Source organism: Lathamus discolor, chromosome 2, assembly GCF_037157495.1.
Source record: "Lathamus discolor isolate bLatDis1 chromosome 2, bLatDis1.hap1, whole genome shotgun sequence".
In the NCBI taxonomy this organism is placed as follows: Eukaryota; Metazoa; Chordata; class Aves; order Psittaciformes; family Psittacidae; genus Lathamus; species Lathamus discolor.
In genome coordinates this window covers 153067049-153089670 of record NC_088885.1, presented here as the reverse complement: position 1 = coordinate 153089670, position 22622 = coordinate 153067049, and the positions used below count along the sequence as shown (strand labels likewise).

At 44.2% G+C, this 22622-nt stretch overlaps 1 long non-coding RNA gene across 1 annotated transcript in view; it reads left to right on the top strand.

Annotated features, from left to right (window-relative positions):
* Positions 1-4703: 4703 nt before the first annotated feature.
* LOC136009448 (uncharacterized) overlaps positions 4704-22622 on the top strand; it is a 33876-nt gene continuing 15957 nt past the window's right edge. Inside the window, exons 1-3 of the long non-coding RNA XR_010610569.1 lie at positions 4704-4895; positions 11263-11404; positions 18174-18289. This is a non-coding gene — a long non-coding RNA (uncharacterized LOC136009448). The remainder of the gene's footprint in view (positions 4896-11262; positions 11405-18173; positions 18290-22622) is intronic.

Below are 22622 nucleotides of genomic sequence, written 5' to 3'. Positions count from 1 at the left end.
ATAGTCGACAGCCGATCTGAGCACTTGTTTTACTGGGCTCTGAATACAGCAAGGATAAACTTCATGCAGGTTTAAGGAGAGGCTGTGGTAAATCCGACTGGGGTTGAATGTGATATAGGTATCTGTGTTAACAGAAGAACAGTGGCTGTATCTCCCAGGGTGAGATGCACAGAGGCCAGCTGCTGCTGGATACATGGTCCAGCAGCAGCACAGGCTCCCTGTGCGGGAGAAGGTGATCGTAGAATCATGGAATCATGGAATAGCTTGGGTTGGAACGGAACTTCAAAGGTCATTTAGTCCAACACCCCTGCAACGAGCAGGAACATCTTCAACTAGATCAAGTGATGCGCTCCCACCACTGCCACCCAGGTCTATGAGTCAATAAGGAGCAGTCCTTCAGGCATATGGGACTGCCCAAGCTGTTTAATGGACAAATGAACAGAGGATTTGTGTTTATGGCATCGTCTGGCACCTTCCGACAATGTTATGTACAAACATGCTTTAAAAGGAAAAATAAAACCTTCACCTCCCACAAGGAGTGAATAGAAATATGTCTTCTGCTACTGCAGTGCTGCCTACAACATAAATAGAGCGTCATGTTCCTCCAAAAGCTCTTTCACAGCCGTTTAAACAGACACAATAAACTACTCTTGGTCATAGATAATACATCTTTCTTTGCATGATTCTCACTGGCAAACAAGCAGAAATGAACGTACGCTGGGGCTATGGAAAAAACTGATGCTTTTTCATTTTCTCAGTTCAGTTTCACTGCATTAAATTTACAGATTCCAGTTGCTTTTTGTTTTCCAAATAATTTTAAAATTAAGTGTGAAGGTGGCCAGAAATATCATAGCATGGTTTGGATTAAAAGGGACTTTAAAGCTCATCCAATTCCAACCCCTGCCATGGACAGGGACCCCTTCCACTAGAGCAGGTTGCTGCAAGCCCCTGTGTCCAACCTGGCCTTGAACACTGCCAGGGATGGGGCAGCCACAGCTTCTCTGGGCACCCTGTGCCACCGCCTCAGCACCCTCATAGTGAAGAATCATCATCCTTCTTTTCTTAGTCCTACCCCGTGCCAGCGTATTCCTGGGTCCCTTGGTCATGGCAGTAAGGATCATCAATCCGTCCTGTTTGAGACTGGAAATGCACAGAAGACCTCAGCCCACTCATTTCCTGAGGCCTCAATAACTGCCCTGCTCTACACAGGCGGAGCAGTTGCATTTTCTGATTGTAAGGGATGCTTTATGCATGAAATACTGTGAGAAACGGAAAGCGATTTTCCTTTCAAAATGTTGGCACTATTACATCCAGCTGAGATGCGGCTGCATGGGAGCACATCAAAATGAAAAGTTACTGGGGAAGAAGGGAATCGAACTGAATATCCAGGCTCATTCCAAGGTCTCAGCACGGCTTCAGAAACACGTTTCCCAAATGCTGCCTCACCCACCTCCTCCCACTGGCCGAATGGCCATGACATTGGTGTGAGTAGAACAAGTGATCACCTTCTCCATAGTTACATTTAACCACAGGGCTTTGTAACGGTGAATGAGTAAAAGTCATCCTCTGTGGAGAAGATGAAGAAGTAGTTCATTGGACTTGTTTTATGGAGGTGTCGTCCAATAGTGATTTCCTTAGAGCTTCCCCTTTCGGGAAGGTACTGTGCACAGGGAAGTCGTGAGTCTCTTCACGTAAGCCATCAATAATACATAAAAAGGAAAGGGAGAAAAAAAACCCTGTAGTAATAAATCTTTTACTCACAACTTTCACGTGCAGCTTGCAGAGAGGTGTCTCTATAACATGACAGCACACTTCATCAGTCTGAGGTGGTATATTGCTAGCAGGACAGAAACAGGCCAGCCTTGGGGCAGACTGCATCTACTCTTGAGGTGGGAAATGGTTGCCCACTTTCACTTAAATCAGAAAATATAAATGAGATTTTTTGCATGAACCAGATCCAAACTTTACGTTTGGGCCCCTCACTACAAGAGAGACATTGAGGTGCTGGAGCAGGGCCAGAGAAGGGCAACAGAGCTGGTGCAGGTCCTGGAGCACAAGTGTGATGGGGAATGGCTGAGGGACCAGGGGGGTTCAGTCTGGAAGGCTCAGAGGAGACCTTATCGCTTCCTACAGGAGCCCGGAGGGAGGATCCTGCCTGACAGGAGGATGGAGTAAGGTGGGGTCGGTCTCTTACCCCAAGTAACAAGCAATAGGACAAGAGGAAATGATCTCAGGCTGCGCCAGGGGAGGTTTAGACTGGATATTAGGAACAATTCCTTCCCCAGAGGGTGCTCAGGCATTGGAACAGGCTGCCCAGGGCAGTGCTGGGGTCACCGTCCCTGGGAGTGTTCACACACCGTGTAGATGAGGCCCTCAGTGACACGGTTCAGTGTTGGCCTTGGCAGTGCTGGGGTAGCAACTGGACTTGGCGATCTTAAAGGTCTTTTCCAACCTAGCTGATTCTGTGATTACTGAATTACTCAGCTCTTGGCTTTGAATGCTGTAGGTCAGAAAGCTCACCTGTATGCTATCCCCAACTCCTTACCCTTGCCATTCAGCATATAAATAAATATATACATGATGAATGCTGTGTTTTCCTTTCCCTCCCCAAGGCACTTCATCTTTGCACGACAAATGTAGAAGAAAAATGAAATGTTATCATTCCTGCCATCATTGAAATTCACAGCAATGAGAAGAACTTTGTTTTCTATTACCTACTCATGGCTGCTGCTATTTCAAATGAACCAGAAACCCTTTTGAGTTTCACCCTTCTGAGTGATCACACGTTCCCCTGCTGGGCTGAAAGCAGCAAAGACTCTGTTTGTCAAGAGACTGGAGAAACTTTGACGTGAAGCCATTAAAGAGAATGCTTAGGGAGCTGTCGATCAGAAGCACACACACCAGAGGCACCCGGGGCTGTCTCCTCCCTCTGGCTTTACTCCTAAGGTGATTTATGTGCAGTTTCTGAACATGTTTCCAGTCTTCCATTCATGAAATGACCGGGATATTCAAGCTTCTCATTTTACGCCCGAGTGAAGACTAGTAGTTTTAGTAGGGGCACCTTCTGAAAACAGAGCACATCCCAGCTGTTTGAATTGGGCACCGGATTGGGCTCTTGCAATAACTTGCTATTTTAGAAAAGAAGTGCATTCTTCATCTGTATAAATAGGTGAATATAATTTTCTGGGTGCTGCCAAGTGTATCTTCTCTATGGAATCATTTAACTTCTCAGTCTTAAAAAAGTTGTTTTTCTTGAAGCCAAGTCACCTTCCCATAACTTAAGGAAATGTTCATCAGGTCAGTTTTTCCTCTTGGACTTCACTGCAGGTCTGCCTGCTTTTGCTAGCAATGTGTTTGCCCTCTTGCCCTTAATTTAAAGGCGATATTCTGCTTACAGAGACATTTATCTAACAGGGACCTTAAGGGAAGAAAGAATTTGGTTTACAGATGACTTGATTCCCTCAAGGAATGCGAATCAATCATGTAAATTGCAGCGTGTCCTGCACTTCAGCTTCAATCAATAGGGGATTAAACTCTCGTTTCAGCGTGGGGAAAATAAATGCCCATCCTGATGCTATTAATAACACCTGGGATTACCAGAAGTGTACTGATGCGTTCAAAATCTCACTTTTTAGTGCTTATGTGTCTTGTTTGGTGTTTCCACTGTTCCTGTTTGCTGGGAGGGTGAGAAAAGAGGAGGAACTTTGACTTACACTAACTTGCTGCCAGGCATTGCTAAAAGGGTTTATTTCCTGTAGCTCTGATGTTGTGTCTGGTTTTTTTGGCTGCAGCAGCATATTAACATGACAGTAGCTCAGGAGCAAAAGCAAGAAGGACCCAGTTTAACTGCTCTACCATGCTGGTCCTTGCTCTGCCACACTCCTCCTACATGGTCTTGAGCAAATCACTTAGGTAGAAGCCACCCATGGTCGCATGGCTGCAGGATCCCTAGTTCAAAAGCAGGTATTTCCATAGAGCAATTCAGGATGTGTGTGTATTGGCCATAACTCTCCTTTGACTCCAGGTTTCTGGTCCATCTCCAGTCTCACTAACTGCCTAGCAGTTTTTTCTCCGCCTGCAATTATTAACCTCTGTTAGAATAGTTTGAGATCTGTTAAGATGCTAATACCTGTATGGCTGGGGGTTAGGGATTGCTGTGGTGCAAGGTTGCCTCTGTGTGGGGGTGAAATAATGTTCTGGTGGAGGATGAGGGATGTTTTTTACACTGACTGGGAGCAGCCTGGAGGCAAACAACGGAAATACAAGTGTTTGACGGAGTGTTGCATGTTGTGTTTGTCGGTCTGCTGTGTGGTCAGAGCATTTGGTCTTCTTGCAGAGAGGATACCTGTGTTGTATTCTCTCTGTAGAGATGAGTTAACATTGTACGTTAACTACCTTTCCCATAGAGTGTCCAGAGTGTGGGAGACCTCCATTCAATTCCTTCCCCAGGATGAGAGGACTCAAACTTGTATACCCATCATGTGGGTATGGCATTTCTTCTAAAAATTGGTTAACAACTAAACCCACTGATCCATAAGGGAGAACAATCAGCAGGAGGTCTTGCTTTGTGGATTATGGGGTCCTGATCCCCACAATCTGCCTACAGATTATGGAGACCTACAGACTGAAAATATCTCTGCAGAGACCTTTTCAGTGTCTGATACCAGACGGGATACTTCATTTTATACTCCATAACCCTTTGACACTTAACAGTCAGACTCACCTCTTACAACCTTTTGGTTTTTATACAGGGCTGGAGAGACCTCTTCACAACGCAGAACCTGGTCAGTTTGTAAGGAAATCGTCAACTCACTATGTAAAAACCAGTCTACATGTTGCCTACCACGCTAATACTTCTGTCACTAGAGCTACATCTATAGCTGCACTTGAGCCAGGTACTGAACATTTTCTCCTTCTGATATACAAGCTAAAAGAGACAGAATTAGGTCTCTATTTTTTAAACGCATAAAATGCTCTTTGAAGAAAGGACTGCTCTTTGCTGGGATTAAGGTCTGCTGCCCTAGCATTTACTGCATCTTCTGACAAGCATTTCCAGTCCTAGAAAAAAACCCAGATTTATTTATATGTATTTGTTTGCTGGCCCACATCTATTATCACGTATTTTGTTCTTTTGTATGTAGAAATTGCAGCTTAAATAATACATTTCTTCAGAAATGGAACTTATAGAATATATTATGCCACATCAAACGTTATTTCCATATCAGTGTACTTTTGAACTAATAAATCCATTGCAGTTGCTAGTGAGTTTTAGAATGATCTCTTGCCTGCTTTAAATGGTTGTCATTGATTTTGAAAAGTGCCTGATGTACACGAAATATGGTTTTGTAGATTGTGTGGTTTAAACTTTGGAGATTTCTGCTTTAATTTACAACAGCCCTCAAATGCTTCTGGCAAAGGAAGCAGCCTGCCTCATGTAGGTCTGAAACCAGATGTAATTAGGAATGTTTCCCATCAGGAGAAGTCTGTTCTGGCTCTTTACGTGACTGTTTTCGTATCATCATTTTCTATGAAAGCTGTTGCGGGGAATTGGTGTCTGTCTTCACAGCAATCTGTCAGTGGCTGGGAATCTCATAAGCTTGTTAGCAAATTTTGACTCAACAAAGATAAAATCAGCTTTAGCTAAAGCCTTCCTGGCACATAATGATCTAACCCACATGTGGACATCTTTCAGTGATATTGGCCTCGAAATTCTCACTGGGAGTATTCTCACCTGAACTGGTCATGCTGAAATTCAAAGTGCAGCATGCTTTGTCCATCCCCCATTTGACCTATTTCTGTCATAAATTATCCAAACTGGCCTTATGAGGGCTGCAAGAGGAGGAAAGACGTGTCTTGTGGCCATTGTCATCTTCTGCTTTTGGTGCACTGTGTGCATTAATCCATGGTCTTGCTTTTCACAGCATGACCACAGGCTTGGTTTGATGGCAACAAATTCATCCAGGTTATGGACAGGTGTAGTGGGTCTGGTAGGTTACCCTTGGGTGGATGCAGGGGCCCTCAAATATGGCAAAGGATGCCACTCACAGTAGCAGTTCTATAGAACAGTTCTATATGACTCTTCACCCTGTGACATCCTCCTGACCTCCTTAGCATGATCTTAGGCAAACAGTTCATCTCTGAATCCATCTTCTGTGAGACCAGCTCTCACTACTGTGTCAGCAAAACATTTATATGATTCGAAATACTAATCAATGTCTACAGCAGGTTTGCAGCTTCACATCTTCTCTAGGCTGCAAGCTGTTTTTCATGCACCCCAGGATCATTTTTACATTTTCACATACCAGGATATTGTTGACTTTTCTCCAGCTTGTGACTCATTATATCCCCCATCTCCTTCTCGGAATAGCTGCTGCCTGGGGAGTTAGCCTATACTGTGTGTTTGTACAGTGGATTCTCCCTTCCTTGCATACTTTCACACTGAATTTCACCCTGCATGTTTCAGACATCAAGATCATCTGGGAAGTTGACCTCATTCTCAAAGAGGCTCAGCAGTGCCTTCACACCACTTAAAAAGTCGTTAAAGACTTGCTGTTTAACACTGAGCACAAGAAGGTCACCCCACCCCAAACTGGCAAAGAACTACTGATATGAACGTGAAAGAGTTATGGTGTCCTACTATTTCTTCATCTACTGTACATGGTCTCATTTCGACTGTGCTCTTTCTTATTTCTAATACAGTATCCTTGAGACTGGTGTTTAAAACTGTGCCAGTTAAACTGTATGAAATCCAAAACTTCTTCACTGCCATGTGAATGTGTATCTAGTTTTGGAAGGAAATCAGATAGGTTCAGTCATGATTTTGTTCTTGGCTGTTGTGGTTTAAACCCAGCCACACAGCTCGTTCACTCACCCCCCCATTTCCTCCCCCCACTCCTGGAAGGATGGGGAGGAGAATCAAAAGAATGCAACTCCCACGGGTTGAGATAAGAGCAGTCCAGTCACTAAGGTATAACACAAATCGCTACTGCTACCACCAATAATAATAATGACAAGGGAAGTAACAACGGAAGAGAATACAACCGCTCACCACTCGCCAACCAATAACTTGCCCCACCCTGACTGAGCCAGTCCAACCCTGCAGTTCACTAGCCCTTCCAGGTGACTCTGCGTTACACCCTGGGCATGACGTGCTGTGGTATGGATACCTCTTTGGCTAGTTTGGGTCAGGTGTCCTGTCTCTGCTTCCTCCCAGCTTCCCCTCCTCCCTGGCAGAGCATGAGGCTCAGAAAGTCCTTGGTCAGACCAAACATTTGTGTTATCAGCTCTATTCCCAGGCTGAAAGTCAAAACATAGTGCTGCACCAGCTACCAAGAAGGAGAAAAATGACTGCTACTGCTGCACCCAGGACAGTACCCACCCCTTATTCCATACCATTCACGTCATGCTCAGATCCCACATTTTCAATACACCATCACTCTTATCTCAGTGCACTCTTATCTTAGCTCATGGACCAGTCCCTATAAAGCTGCTGAGTCCATCTGGTCCATCTCTTGTAACAGTCTCTCAGAGCAGGAGGGGCTGTGTGCAGTGTTCACACTTGTGAATAACCTGGTCAATAGTGTCCATTGCTAAGTCCACCCCTCGATCATGAGTCCATCTCTATGTTGCATCTCTGCCCTGATGGCCTGAAGTGCCATGGGCCCACCAGGCTCAAAATAATTCCCTGTCCCCTTCAGCAGTTTCTGCAGCTTGTTGCTGGGGACTCCATAGAGCTGCCTTCCATCTCTGATGCTTCCAAAGCACTGGAGGGGTCCAGTGGACCAGATACTCTCTCATACTGTCCCACACACCCTGCCACTCATGCCTGTCCAGCCTTGGGGAAAATCTCTTGTTCCTCCCATATTGTGGTCTAACCCCAGACAAGAAGCAAACTTGACTCTGCTTAACTTCTGAGATCAGACAAAATGGCCGTGGGTAGAACACCCTCTGTGTGTGTGCCACCATGCTGATCCCCATCACAACCAGCAGGCAGGTCCCAAGGGTACCCACAGGCCATTCAAACCCTTCAGAACTCTCCAATGACGCTGCTGTGCTTGTCCCTGGGGCTGGTGCAGCTGCTGTGCCTGCCGGCTCTCCCACCGCCAGCTTCTCTTTCCCTGGGTGCAGCTCTTCCTCCTCTGCCGTGCTGGGAAATGCTGCCTGGGCTCCTGCATCCTCCTGGGGCTCGGCGAGCGGCTGCCGGGGGACGCTCTCGGCCATCGTGGGGCTGGGCTTGCTGTCCAACCTTGGGGAAACTACTCCTTATTTTCCGGATTCTTACACATGGCTGGTCTGATGATTTGATCCAGAACTTCATTGCGTATTTAAGGCAGGCTGAAAGGTCTCTGTTTTCCCGCAGGTCGTGATTTCCCCTTTTCAGGACTGGGAATGCTTTTGACCTTCAAAGTCTGTTGGTAGTTCACCCACCCTTCGCAAATTCTCTCAGCTGACCACCAAGAGACCCAAAGGTTAACCTGATAAGGCCAAACTATATTGAGAATATCAAAGGCTCAAATGAAGCTTTAACCATAGAGTGGCATTTAGGATGGCTGAGTGTGCCTGAGCATCTGCATGGTGTGTGGGGTGCGCTGTATGCATCTTTCTGTACCATACCAAACTGGAGGTGGGGTGAACATCTCAATACTAGCTACCTATCCTAAGCAGTTCAGTCAAAGGCCAGCTGTGTGCACCTGCCTTCTGCTTTTTCTCATTGGCATCAAATGCTCCCTCTGTTCAGCAAAAAAGGTAAGTCCCCTTTTGAATTTATCACCATCATTTGTCAGCAGTTCCCCCTCTCTGCTGAGATGCTGATTGATAATTTCTGTGGTATTCCTTGTGCTACTGATGTCGACCCAGTTTCTTTTTCTTGTTTTTCTATGTATAGACCCCTTTCTGCCTTCGTTTTCCATAGGCATAGTTTACAGTTTTGTTTTAAGTATTGACTCTGAAGAGCTTCAAATCATCCTTTTCTCTCCTTCAGACTTACCTCCTATGAGATACTGGCTGTATCCCTGAGATTTGTTCAAGGCCAAATGCTAAAGGTGTCAATGGAGTGAGTGAAAATTCTGGATCGCAGATCGTGCTGGAATATCACTGGGAGCTGCTTTATTAAGAACAAATATTGGAAGTTAGAGGACTCCCATCACTCATAGAATCATAGAATCAATTAGGTTGGAAATGACCCTTAAGATCATCAAGTCTAAGCAGTAACCCATCACTGCCAAGTCCACCACTAACCCATGTACCTAAGTACCACATATGCACTTGTTTTAATACCTCCAGGAATGATGCTCCACCACTTACCTGGGCACCCTGTTCCGGTGCTTCATAACCCTTTCGGGGAAGAGACTTTTCCTAACATCCAACCTAAATCTCCCCTGGTAAAATTTGAAGCTCTTTCCTCTTGCCCCATCACTTCTTACTTGAGCAAAGAGACTTTAGCCCACATCACTACAGCCTTCTTCAGTCTGCTGTCCACCATTGCTCGCTGGTCAAGGTAGCAGAGTTACAGTACCATTCCTGCACACCCTTGATGCAAACTCCCTCACAGACTGCCACACCACATCCTATTTACTTGCACTGCTTGTTGTACTCCCCCAGGGTTTCTTTTATACATGTCTGTGCCCAGCAGTACTGGCACCAGAGCTGCTCACCTCAGAAACTGAGTTTTTGTTTGCTTCTTTCATTTTACTCCTTTCATTTGCTGTCAAGATACAAAGTCTCTGGCAATGCTTTCCATCTCTATCTACTCTCTTCTATGGCTTCTCTGCTGAAACATGGCTGCATTAAGAGCATTTGCATTTCCAACCCGGTAGACACCCAATGGACAGCACAGTGCTGTGGAGCAGTTCTAAATAAAACTTTTCAAGTAAATCATGGAAATGAAGTGTTGAAGATTATCAGCATGAAGCTGTTTAGAACTGACTTAAATCGCTTCATCATAAAAGAATATTTAAGTAGGTTCAATAATTGAACTGAACCAAGTTCTCTGCTCCCACCTCTTAAGTAATGCCAAACGCAAACTGGTTTTTGTTATAGCTCCAAAATTGAAAGCACATTCTCCATAAAAAATTAATTGCTTTAACCCGGCTTTGCACTTACTCAGAAGAAATAACTACATTGGCTGTAGGCCTGCGGCTGTGAAAACAGCATGGTATTGAAAATCTTTACTTCTTTCAAGCTTCTCTTTTGATCATGATCATGCTGGCTCCATTAATAACTCTTTAGGTCACGGGAATCTGTGCTTTGAGAATGGAAAGAATGACCTTTAATTACTTCCAAACTTTTCCCTTTTCTTCTTTTTTGGTGCTGTTTTGGCAAGCTGTTCCCAATAGAAGGCACTGATGGTTCTAGTTCCACCAAAATCCTGGGCAAGTAGATATTCATGGACATTTAAAAGGCTGGCACTAAGGTACTAGACAAAGCCTTCTTTCTCTGTGTTAATAACACAGCATTTTGACGTCATGGAAATGGCACACGTCTCTAATAGTATACACTTCAAACAGGGGATAACACAAAATCAATGCAACTTCCAACCAGAATAAGCACACAGAAAGCAATATACTCTGCTCATTTTTAAGTTTCACATTTGAATGATATAAAACCTGTTTTTCTGTTACTTCAGAGAAGCCACCACCAACTTTCTGCTATGAACAATAAAATCAGTACTGCAGCATTTATGCTATTATTTTACTCTTAAATTCAGTTTGTTTTATGATGTATTTTCAGTTTGCTTTAAGATGAATTTGTTTTTCTGTTAACAATGCAATGTTAAATCATTCCAACCTAAGCCAGCCTTCCAGTACCTGAAGGGGGCCTATAGGGATGCTGGGGAGGGCATCTTCGTCAGGGACTGTAGTGACAGGACAAGGGGTAACGGGTTAAAACTTAAACAGGGGAAGTTTAGATTGGATATAAGGAGGAAATTCTTTCCTGTTAGGGTGGTGAGGCACTGGAATGGGTTGCCCAGGGAGGTTGTGAGTGCTCCATCTCTGGCAGTGTTCAAAGTCCAGGTTGGATGAAGCCTTGTGTTGGATGGTTTAGTGTGAGGTGTCCCTGCCTATGGCAGGGGGGTTGGAACTGGATGATCTTGAGGTCCTTTCCAACCCTAACTATTCTATGATTCTATGATTCTATGATTCTATGATTCTATGATAATGGAAATTAGTTCTTATTAATGAAATATCTTAGGCTGTAGTATTTGCTGAAGCTCTAATCCAGTCCAGCAGTTAAAGAGATGCTTAATTCCTGTGTATTTTTCAGGTCAGTCACAAGTAAGGACAACTTCCTTGGTCACTGTACCATGGGTCACTGTTCCTCGGAACCTTGGAAGATCAGGCTGTTCTGTTTTACTTTATCTGTAAAGATTAGAAAGATCACTGGGTTGTGCCTCCTGCTATTACAGGTACACAGAATTTCTTGTCCTTGTGAACTGCTGATCAGTATCTGTCTCAAAACCTTGTTCTACTGAAGTTTACTGGCTGTAATGCAGACATTCAGTCCATGGAGATGTGGAAACTTGCTTCTGGTTTCTATCTCAGTGTATTGATGCCCAGCTTATTTGTCCTGCATTAGCCTTGTTGTTCACCCCTTTTGTCACGACTGCTTGAGCAAGCCCTGTGTTCCCAGTTTCCTCGTTCTCAGAAGCCCAGCTACATTACTGACCTTGTCTTCACCATGCCCAGTTTGAACTCTTGAATGTGAGTTCACTGCCTCAGAGTACTGCAGGTGAGGTTGCCCCAGGAAAAAGGACACCAAGGTGCTCTGAGATACAGTGATATTTGTATTTCATTGTATAGACTGGAAAATGCTCATCTCATATGTCCTAGGAGCACCACTGCCTTTCTCACCTATGCAACAGTGGTGATTGTCGCTCATGATGGGCAAGTACAATACAGCCTTCCTCCTCAGTTGTTCCAAGTTATTACTGCCCTATATGTTATTTCACTAGTTAATAGATGTGGCAACTAAATGTCACTGATCACTTCAAAACAGCATGCTTAAATTTCCGCTCTAACTGACATAATTGTAACACATTCTTGTTATTGTTTATTGCTCTGTCAGGTGGTTGTTCTCCGCACCACATGCTGTAAATTCCTTTAGCTGTTTTTCCTGTGTCACACCTTGAAATTCTTCTATTGGACTCTGGCATTATTCCACCCTATCTCAGACTTTTGGATGCCAGTGTAGATCCTATTTCTGCCTATAATAGCTTTTAGAAGGGCCAGCAGGTAATGTGCCACTGTACAGAATCCCACTTTCTAGGCAAAGCATCCATTAAGCAAAAGAAACAGGAGAGTGTCATTTAAGTAAACCATGGGTGCTCTGCCGTGCTCCAAGCTATAAATGAACATTTTAATGTCTAAATATATATCCAGGAGGGAAATTAAATTACATTAATACATACATACCAAATACGGGTGCGTGGAGACCTCAGAGCAGCCTTCCAGTATCTGAAGGGGGCCTCTAAGGACGCTGGGGAGAGACTCTTCATTAGGGACTGTAGTGATAGGACAAGGGGTAACGGGTTAACACTTAAACAGGGGAAGTTTAGATTGGATATAAGGAAGAAGTTCTTTACTATAAGGGTGGTGAGGCACTGGAATTGGTTGCCCAGGGAGGTTGTGAATGCTCCATCCCTGGCAGTGTTCAAGGCCAGGTTGGACGAAGCCATGGGTGACATGGTTTAGTGTGAGCTGTCTCTGCCCATGGCAGGGGGTTGGACCTGGATGATCTCAAGGTCCTTTCCAACCCAAACCATTCTATGATTCTATGTATAAAAATAAGTATAAAATAAACCCACGCAAATAGTAAACCAGACACTATTAAGAATTAAGTTTCTAAAGACCCTAAGGATATACTGTGGAGGTAAAATAGGTGCTGTACTCACTCATGTCTCTCTGAAATATTGTACTCAAATCAATTATCCTTTTACCGATGTGATTTCATAAAAGCTTAATTAGCTCACGTCTGGAATTGCATCAGCAAAACCAATCTGTTTTAATTGTTTCTGTATCAGTGAACTGCGGCACATTTTCTTCCTAGCCACAAAACAAATTTAATCAACTCTGCCAAATAAGAAGCCGTTTGTCACTTGAAAGATGAAATTGTTTATTTTTACTGTCAGCCAAAAAGAAATATTTACCATACATTTGCATGCAGACGCCTTTTGCATCTATAGACGCCTTTTGCATCTATAAATGTGCTAATTTGGCCTTCTGTAAAAATACGCTTGCACTGGAGAGTCACATCTATAATTCTCCTTTTCTTCCATTACCTTTCATAGAAGGTTATCTTGGACACACAAGGTCTGTGCATGTCAGAGGTCCTGCTGCCTCCTATTAAAGGCTTCTTTAACTGGGTGAAATGAAAAATCTCTGCTTGCAAGGTCATCTTTGAAAGTCACGTAAGACACATGAATGATGAAACGTTGTGTTTTGTTCTCCTCAGAAAGAATTTCTGAAACGGACCAAACTAATCCAAAGATGAGGAAGCTCAGTGGGTAAATAGCACATTTGGAGTGAAATTCAGTCAAAATGCAGTAAGATTTCCCCATATACATGAATATGGGAGGTGCACCCCAAAGACTTGGTCAAGGCCAGGTTGGACGAAGTCTTGGGTGGTATGGTTTAGTGTGAGGTGTCCCTGTCCATGGCAGAAGGGTTGGAACTGGATGATCTTAAGGTCCTTTCAACCCTAACTATTCTATGATTCTGTGATTCTATGACTTTGCTCCAGCCCAGCAGAGTGGATGGATGTGGATGTATAGACCCATACTGAACACACTGCCCACCTCAGGCTCCAAGGGAAGTGAATTTTCCTGGTCCTCTGCAGTCAGCAAGCACCAGCCAGTGCCCTGCAACCAGCACCAGGAGCTCATGGTCTGCCTCATCCTGCCTGGATTTGTTGGCACCAAGGACGGAGCAAAGCACATCAGCAGTCCATGCCTTCTCGTCTTCTCTGTCCATGACTTCCCTATTACATGATGGACCAGGTGCTCTAATTCATGTGTGTAGAGTAGCCAGTGCTACTGGTGGCTTTCTTAACCACAGCATAAGGGTTGGATGCTGATGAGCCCTACCGCAGACCTTTTCTGCCAGTGAAGTGCCAGTTCTTCATCCGTTCGCATACCAAAGCTGCCTCTGTAATTTCCAGCATGCTCCTGGGCATGCTGCTCCATGTGGAATGCGGCTCCACATGGTGGCAAATCCCTAGACTCTTCCCTGTCAGCAATTTGTCCTGTTCCAACTTGTGCACTCACCAGCAGTCCCTGGATACAGCTCAACAGCTGGCATGATCCAGGGACCATTCCTCAAAGTGGTTTGTGTGCAGCCACCTTCTTTCAGGGGCTCCCTTGATTTATTAGCATGGATGCAGGCTGATTCATACCACTTGACTTCAAGGTCCGGCGACGTTTGTCATCATTTGCCAGCATGTCCTACCATGTCTTTTTCTCTGTGCTTGTCAGCTACCCTGTGGAACCTGCCATTTCAAATCTCAGCTACTGCAGTAGACCCTTATTTGCTCTCAGCTCAAACCATTTCAAAAGCCTCCTGCTTGTCAGAATCATGTCTGTGCTCAGATGTGAGCTAATCCTGTCACTCAGCAGCAGGCACAAAGCTCTCTGCTCCTACCGAGGGTTATTCCACAAGGCACAGTCTAATTGTAGAGCAACTGCTCTTGCATCTCTCAGCCTGTCATTGGTGTAGCTGCCAACCAAACCATTAACAAGAAATAGTCAGATTTTTCCCTAGAATATGAACAATGGGGATCTATTTCCTGTCATATTTCTTTTCTAGGCCTTGTAATACAATAATCTGATAAAATTCTTATTAATATTAATAATAATGTATGGTTACTGCTTGATGAGACATTTGGCATAGTTGAAATCTGCTCACGGTATTTTGAATCATGCCTTTTCTGATAAGACTTAGCTCTCTCGAGTAGAGGGCAGAGATTTGCAGCATGACTCTTATGACTCTTTGTGCACTGATAGCTGGATAATTGAGAAAACAAGGGCAATTCAGACTCTGATTCACATTGGATTTACCTGTGGTGGCTGAAGAGGTTACCAGCCTGGAAGATAAACTCTTCAACTGTTGCAGCTAAATCAGAGGTGACTGTGAACCTGAGTTGTCAGCCTGCACACTTTACAGCTTGATGTTTTAATGTAAACTGAGATTGATAGCGGTTTACATTTACTGGCAATAGCGAAATCAGCACCACATCTAATCAGTAATCTGGCAGGGACATTTGGGGATGGCAGGCTTTTAAATCACCCTGGCCTGAAGTGCCAGATGTTGTGAAAAAGGTGGCTTTAAGGACCTTTTTTAAGGACTGTAATATCTGACTCTGAATTCACAAGCCCATGTTCATCAGCCACTGTGGATTTCAATGGACCAATGAAAAATAGCTGACCTGTGGGATTGAGATGAGCGTTTTTCCTCTGCGCAGTTTTTCTGCATAGCTCTTGATCTCATGAGGGATCTGTCAAATCAGATGGCTGGAGTAGATTTATTAAAGTGGGTTAAAACCACCCAAAACTGGATACTTAAAACCCGGTTAGTTTGGTGCCAGTTACATCTAAGACTTTAGAATAATTTTTTAGGGAAAAGACAGACATACAGAGAAATGAATTGATGAATTCTGGGTGCCCCAGAATATTCTCAAGTCTTCTTTGGTAAGAGATGAGATTCTTTATAGTAGTCAACCACGCGTCTTTCTCTAGACACGTAAGGAGTTACTGCTTAAGGTGAATAAACTGGGTATCAGTGAAGAACTTTGAGCTGAGTAGGGATGAAATGAAAAGGAAATTTACAACAGGTTGTTAGGAGGGTTAAATTACCATGGGGGAAAAAGGGGTCTCTGGCTTTGGAAACTGACATTTAACAGCATGCGTTAACAACCTCCCCAGGAAAAGCAGGGGTAAACTTAGGAGAACTGATTATGAGAAAAATCAAGCAGAGCAGAGGAGCCTAAAATATATCGGAATGAAATGCAGGTCATACAGGCCTTGAGAACAGGAGTTCCGGCTGCAGCGTGGGAGATCATGATGTAAAATAGAGGAGATATACCTGGCTACCCATTCAAATGTACTTCCAAGGTTAGGATTGCCAGGCAAAGTGGAATGGGTTGCCCAGGGAGGTTGTGAGTGCTCCATCACTGGCGGTGTTCAAGACCAGGTTGGATGAAGCCTTGTGTGGGATGGTTTAGTGTGAGGTGTCCCTGTCCATGGCAGGGGGGTTGGAACTGGATGATCTTGAGGTCCTTTCCAACCCTAACTATTCTATGATTCTATGATTCTGTAATGAAGATAAGGAAATACAAAACTATCATGAGACTTTACCTGGAGTGATATGGGGATTCTGGTTTCCCATGTCTGAGAAAAAGAAATGTGGACTGAAGCAGGTAGAGAAAAGGGCAACCCAGCAGTTTATTTCATTGGAGGAAAGCAAAACTGCTCAATTTATTTCACATAGCAAAATGGTACTGGAATACATCTGTGGTAGGTGTGTGCCTCCATCCAGGGAACACGGCTCCTATGGAGAAGACTGGTGGGCCCCCTTCAGTGCTGCATGCCGGGTAGGAAAACACAGTTTGGTGCTAATATGGTTCAAAATAAAGCATTTAAAGCCATTCTATAAAGAAACATTTCACTTGTGTAAAGGCCGAAATGTTTCATTGCTCTTTGAAAGCTCCTGAACAAGTATGTGACATGTGGGAATCATTGCACTGGGAGAGGTGAGGGAGATCAGATGGAGAGCTGGAATCATGGCTTTTTGGTCTCCCACTGCATGGGAGCACAGTGGGATGTGACTGTCTCAACCAGCCCTGGTTGAAGGCTTTCTTGTGCATTTCCTGCCCTGTGCCACCTGCTGCAGGTTATCCCAAGAGCCTGCAGGGTCCAGGAGACCTTCCCAATAGCAATTTGTGACACCTCTGTGACAGCATGAGCAGATCAGAGAAAGACCATGGTGCTCTCTGCAGTGCCTGAGCTCTGCTGCAGAGCTCTGAACTGACACTGAGCAGTGGTAAAACTCATGTGCTGTGGACACCAGGCCCAGGGTTGCGAGGGAAGGATGAAGCTTCTTATAAGAGTTTGATGTGAAAGAAGGAATGTAATAGAAATATCGATGCTGGTATGTCATTCAAGCTCTATCATGGCTTGTTTATCCATGGATTAAGATGTAACAGACCTTACCTGCTTCAAAAAGGATTCATAAGAGATGGAATCAATAAATACTCGTGAAGACCTTTGATGCTTGAAAATGGAAAATGCTATTTTCTCTAGATTTATACAACAATCCAATTACTGTTTTGAAGGACCAGAGGGAGAAAAGGAAACAGATTTGATCAAGACTGAGGCTGTTTACCGCAACTACACTGAGACCTAAGTATAAAACATAATAGATGAAGAAAAAATAGTTCAAATAATTATCTCCCAAACTTAGAATAAGTACAAGATCTAGAAATGTAAAAAGACACATAAATGAAGAAGATAGGCCAAGGCCATTTTGTCAGATCAGCTGTTTCTGTATCAGGACTAATGGAAGCGGTGTATCAGGTTAGGAAGGCACAGTCACAAAACTAATGAAAATATAGGGGGGATGATAAATGTGTTTTGATACCATCCTAAGACCTAAGTGTCCCTGAAGAGTTTACTGCAGAAGTAAGTGCAGGGCACAATTCAATTCCATGTAACTGCAGTGAAGGCAAGATTGAAGTCACCTAAATTAAGACTGAATTTAGACTAATGCTTTGCAGAATATGGACACCAACAGCTCAGTCCACTGCTTCAAAATGTCAATTCTCTTGATATTCTCCTCATTGTCCATTGTCTACATGTCTCTTCGGCCAGCCTCAAGTTCCCTATTCACATAATTACAAACATTGCACATCTCTGTTGTCAGCCATTGAGATCAGTTTGGTGGCCATGTCACTTTCAAGATCATTTAACATTCAGATTTCCTCATCAATGCCTAATTCTATCCAAGAGCCTGGAGAGCTTCCGGTTCGTGGTGCTATACTTGCAGGAGCACTCTGCCATGCATACATCCATACGGTTGACCACAGATGTTCAAACCCATGACAGTGAAGAAATCAGTACCTAGGAAGCAGGAATTTAACCTTCCCTGATGCAAAGTGTTTCAAGTCTCTGTCTCCGATATCCCCAGCCATCATGCTCCAAGAACATGCACTCCATCACTCTGGATGCACAAGTGCAAGTTCAAGATTGAGACCAAGAGAAGAACAGAGAGATAACAACCTGACCCTACTCTGGTAAAAGCAGGTAAGAAAGATTTCTACCTATGCTAATAAACCTTGTTAAAGGAGAGAGCAAAGGTAGGTTTTGTTGGTCCTGAGCACTACTGCAGTAACAGATTAGCAGTTGGAAAGTTCTGCCCTGTGAACCTGTGAACCTGTGTGTGAAAAGGACTTTCCAGGCTGACCTTTCTTGTCATCGAAGTTTGCTTCCATTGTGCAGACTTGTTTAAAGATGCCCCTCTCCCTGCATTTGTTGTCTGCTTTTCCATCTGTCTCCTAGAAAAGGAAAAAATGTCATTTGAATATAATGGAAAGCCTTCTACTATGATAAAATACAACGAAGGAACCATTGAATACAATGATTTTCCAGCAGGAGACTCATATATCTTTAAATCAGTACAGTTGTGTTTGCTTTCTGTGATGAGCCAATGGCACACCTATGGCTGGCAGGGGCTGATCAGCTGGCTGGCAGCAGGACTTCTGAAGCATGTATTATAAAGGCATAAAAAAGAGCAAATCTGTCCCGTCAGCTCTTTTGAGAATAAATCCTGTGCTGGGCGGTGCACAAAGACTGCACCACACTCAATGTCCTAACGTCTCAGCCTTCCTCTTGTATCTCTTTTGTGCATGCATAGTCTCACCATGGCCCTGAATCTGCCCCTGGTTCTGTTCTCTTGCCTGCCCCATCTCTCGGCTTCATCGTTATGGTGACCTGATCTGACCTGATCTACCTGCCTCTTAGTCATAATGTGGGCATCTTCTCTTTCCCCTTTCCTATCCATTCAAAACACTGCTGCTCATGACATCCTTTATCTCTTCCAGCTGCTTATGCACTGGTCTATAGTATATCCAGGAGAAACTAGTTGAAAATATTTCACAGCCTACACTCTTTGCCCTCTTTTTTCTCACCTTCTCATCTTCCTGTCCTCAACCTGGCCTTGGCATCAGCTCAGTTGCTTGCATTGTGCTTTCAAGTGAGCTCCTCTGTGCCTTCTCTCAAGTTTCCCCTTGTGTTAGGCAGGAAAACCCCACAGACAGTTCTGAAACTACTCTGTTATGATTCTCCTCTGAAATCCCTCCCTAAAGCACCTCTTCGCCGTGTGATCAGGCGCTTCCCTTCCTGAAACTGCTGACCCTATCGCTTTGGCCAGCAGTGTGTCCTGGTTTCTTTGTGTTTTGCTTTCCTGCCTGTTGCCTCTCATCTTACATTTACCCCATGAACTCTGCAAGGCAGAGAGCTCCCCTTTGCCCTGTTTGCAGGGTATGTAACTGCAGGAGGAGAACTGAGGTACGGAGGTATTATTCAACTAAATAAATACTCCACAGGCAGCTGTTTGCTCTCTTTGTGAAGACAGGATCTGTATTCATCCTTTGCCTCTCAATCTTATTTGTCATGCTCACCCCTATGAACAGAATACTCTCCTGATAGCTATACGGCATGCATTTTTCCTCACCCTAAAGGGTGAAAAGCCCAGAGAGAGAGTTATCAACTATTTCTTTTGCAACCATTGTTTTTATAAAACAATTCCAGTCTGGAATATTAAGTTTCAGCCATAAGCCCTCTTATCCCAATTATGTCTTCATTAGGCACATGAAAGAACTCCTTAATCCCCAATGTATTATACAGATGCAGTGTGGTCACTTTTTAGCCATATACTGTACCTTCAAGAGTATGATAAATCCCACAATGTCAATAATAGCTAATAATGCTGATCAAATCCATTATTTGCAGAAGAGACAAAAGACATAAAGCGCAAAACACATGGAATCAAAAAGGAAGGCTTGAGCATAGCCCAGACATTTCATAAAGCTGAAAAATGAAGGCTTGAGCATAGCTCAAGACATTTTGTATGCTGGGACATAATTGCTCTCGATTTCTTTATATTGGCTTTTATCTCAAAGGAGCCAGATGACAAATTGCCAAGTTATTTATCATGAGCCGTTAGTACATGGTTTCCCTCCCCTCCTCCTCATGCCCTCCTCCTTTGCCTTTGGATTCTTTCCTTATGATATTTTTCAGTTTACACAATTTGGAAAGGCCAAGAAATGCAGAGCTTAAGCGTGTTATACTCTGCAGCCAGCTGGCCTCCTTCTCACTATTTATGTACTTCAGTTGTGATTGGGGAACTCGGTCATCTTTGGTGTCAGACAAACCCATTTTAGAAGGTGCTGCTGCCCTGGAAGGTTTGCACTGAAGAGATGAAGCATCTAAGAGGATAAATGGTAGTGACTCATCTCGAGACACCAAGCAGGCAAAGGGCAGGCCTGGGAAGGGATTTATATCTCAGTGATGCTTTAGTCACTGCTTTTCCCATGAACTGGTGTCCTTTTATTAGGACAAAAAATGTTGTGGCTGAGAAATTGGGTGTTTCTCTAACCCGTCAATGGTCAGACAGTCCATAAAGGACCACTGGGGTGGTCTGTTTCATCTTAATAGTAGAATGATAGAATCATAGAATGGTTTGGGTTGGAAAGGACCCTAGGGTCATCCAGTTCCAATCCCCTTCCATCGGCAGGGATGCCTCACATTAGACCACGTCACCCAAAGCTCTGTCAGACCTGGCTTGAACACTGCCAGGGATAGAGTATTCACTACTTCTTTGGGCAACACATTCCAGTGCCGCCTGCAGAACACACCAGCATTTTTAAGCTGATGGTCAGACCTAGGTTTCCTACAGAGAGATTTCAGCACCCTTTCTTTCCCAATAGACCCTATTGCTACTCCTCTGTCATGGCACTCAAACCTTAAGCACCGTGGATGTTGGGGCCTGGCACCCCCCACCCACTGATCCTGATAGCTGATTGTGGGCAGCTGGAAACAGCCTGAGATGCTGCAGCATCAGGGTGTGCATTTTTCACCTTCTTTGTGATAAGAATGGAGGTGAGGAGTTCAGCGCTCTCCCTTACCTCCACTGACATCAGTGCTGTGTCAGCCCTGATGGTATTAGCACAATCCTTTAAAAGCAGTTCATCTTATTACCATGGTGTGCACTCCCTGAAGGCCATGGACAAATGTTAAAGTCTGGAAGTGCGTGTGATGTCATAGAAGAAATATGAAACAGCAGCTGAACTGCTAGCTGCTACAAGGGCAAACTTTGGTTAATGTTTCCTATTAACTCCTGGCTCCTTCTGTTAGCCTCTATTGCAGTAGGGAGAGACTAAAGGAAATAGTTCTTTCTTCTTCTGCTTGAAATTGCTGTTTGCCAAGGATTTGCTGAAGGTCTAATTAAAGCAGAATAAATGTTTTTTGCATTTCTCACCCAAGAGGGTAGTTTAGATCATAATCAGTGGAATGGATGCAGCATGTTTCTGACTGAATTTCCAGTGCTAATGAAAAGGGAAACTCTGAATGATGAAGACAAATGTACTTCAAATGAAGAATTAATACTGCTCATGAGGGCACAAATATGAAAATCCATACTCTTGGAACGCTTTCGTACTTTTGTGTCTCAATCTCTGTGAGAATCTGGAATAGACAAATATTTATGCTGATATTTAGTACTTAGTACTAATGTGGCTGTAGTTTATATTCCCCATAATCACGTCAGAATGCCATTTTGTGTGCTTTGTGCTGTGCCATTTCCACTTTCGATTTTCATTTCCCTGAAGCAACTTTTCATGGGGAAACCCATTCTTCCAGCTAAAGAACAGCTCTTCGCAAATCTCTGTGGTGCTCTCTGAAATACAAATGGTAACACTAATAAGGCCCAGATGCCTCTGTATTGAATAGTACACATCTACCTCATGAGAAACTTCTTCACAGGGGACCTTATGTTCTTAAACAAGATGCATCAAGTGATTTTTGCAAACAAGCAGTTATGGAGGGAAACCGAAGCTAGACAAGAGAAGGAGTTGTGATCAATGGCTCAATGTCCGTCTGGAGACCAGTAACGAGTGGTGTCCCTCAGGGATCGGTGTTGGGACCGGTCTTGTTCAACACCTTTGTTGCTGACATGGACAGTGGGATTGAGTGCGCCCTCAGCAAGTTTGCCGATGACACCAAGCTGTGTGGTCCGGTTGATACGCTGGAGGGAAGGGATGCCATCCAGAGGGACCTCGACACGCTTGTGAGGTGGGCTGATGCCAACCTTATGAAGTTCAACCACGACAAGTGCAAGGTCCTACACCTGGGTCGGAGCAATCCCAGGCACAGCTACAGACTGGGCAAAGAAGAGATTCAGAGCGGCCCTGCAGAGAAGGACTTGGGGGTGCTGGTCGATGAGAAAATGAACATGAGCCGGCTTCAGTGTGCGCTCGCAGCCCAGAAAGCCAACCATATCCTGGGCTGCATCAAAAGGAGCGTGACCAACAGGTCGAAAGAGGTGATCCTGCCCCTCTACTCTGCTCTTGTGAGACCT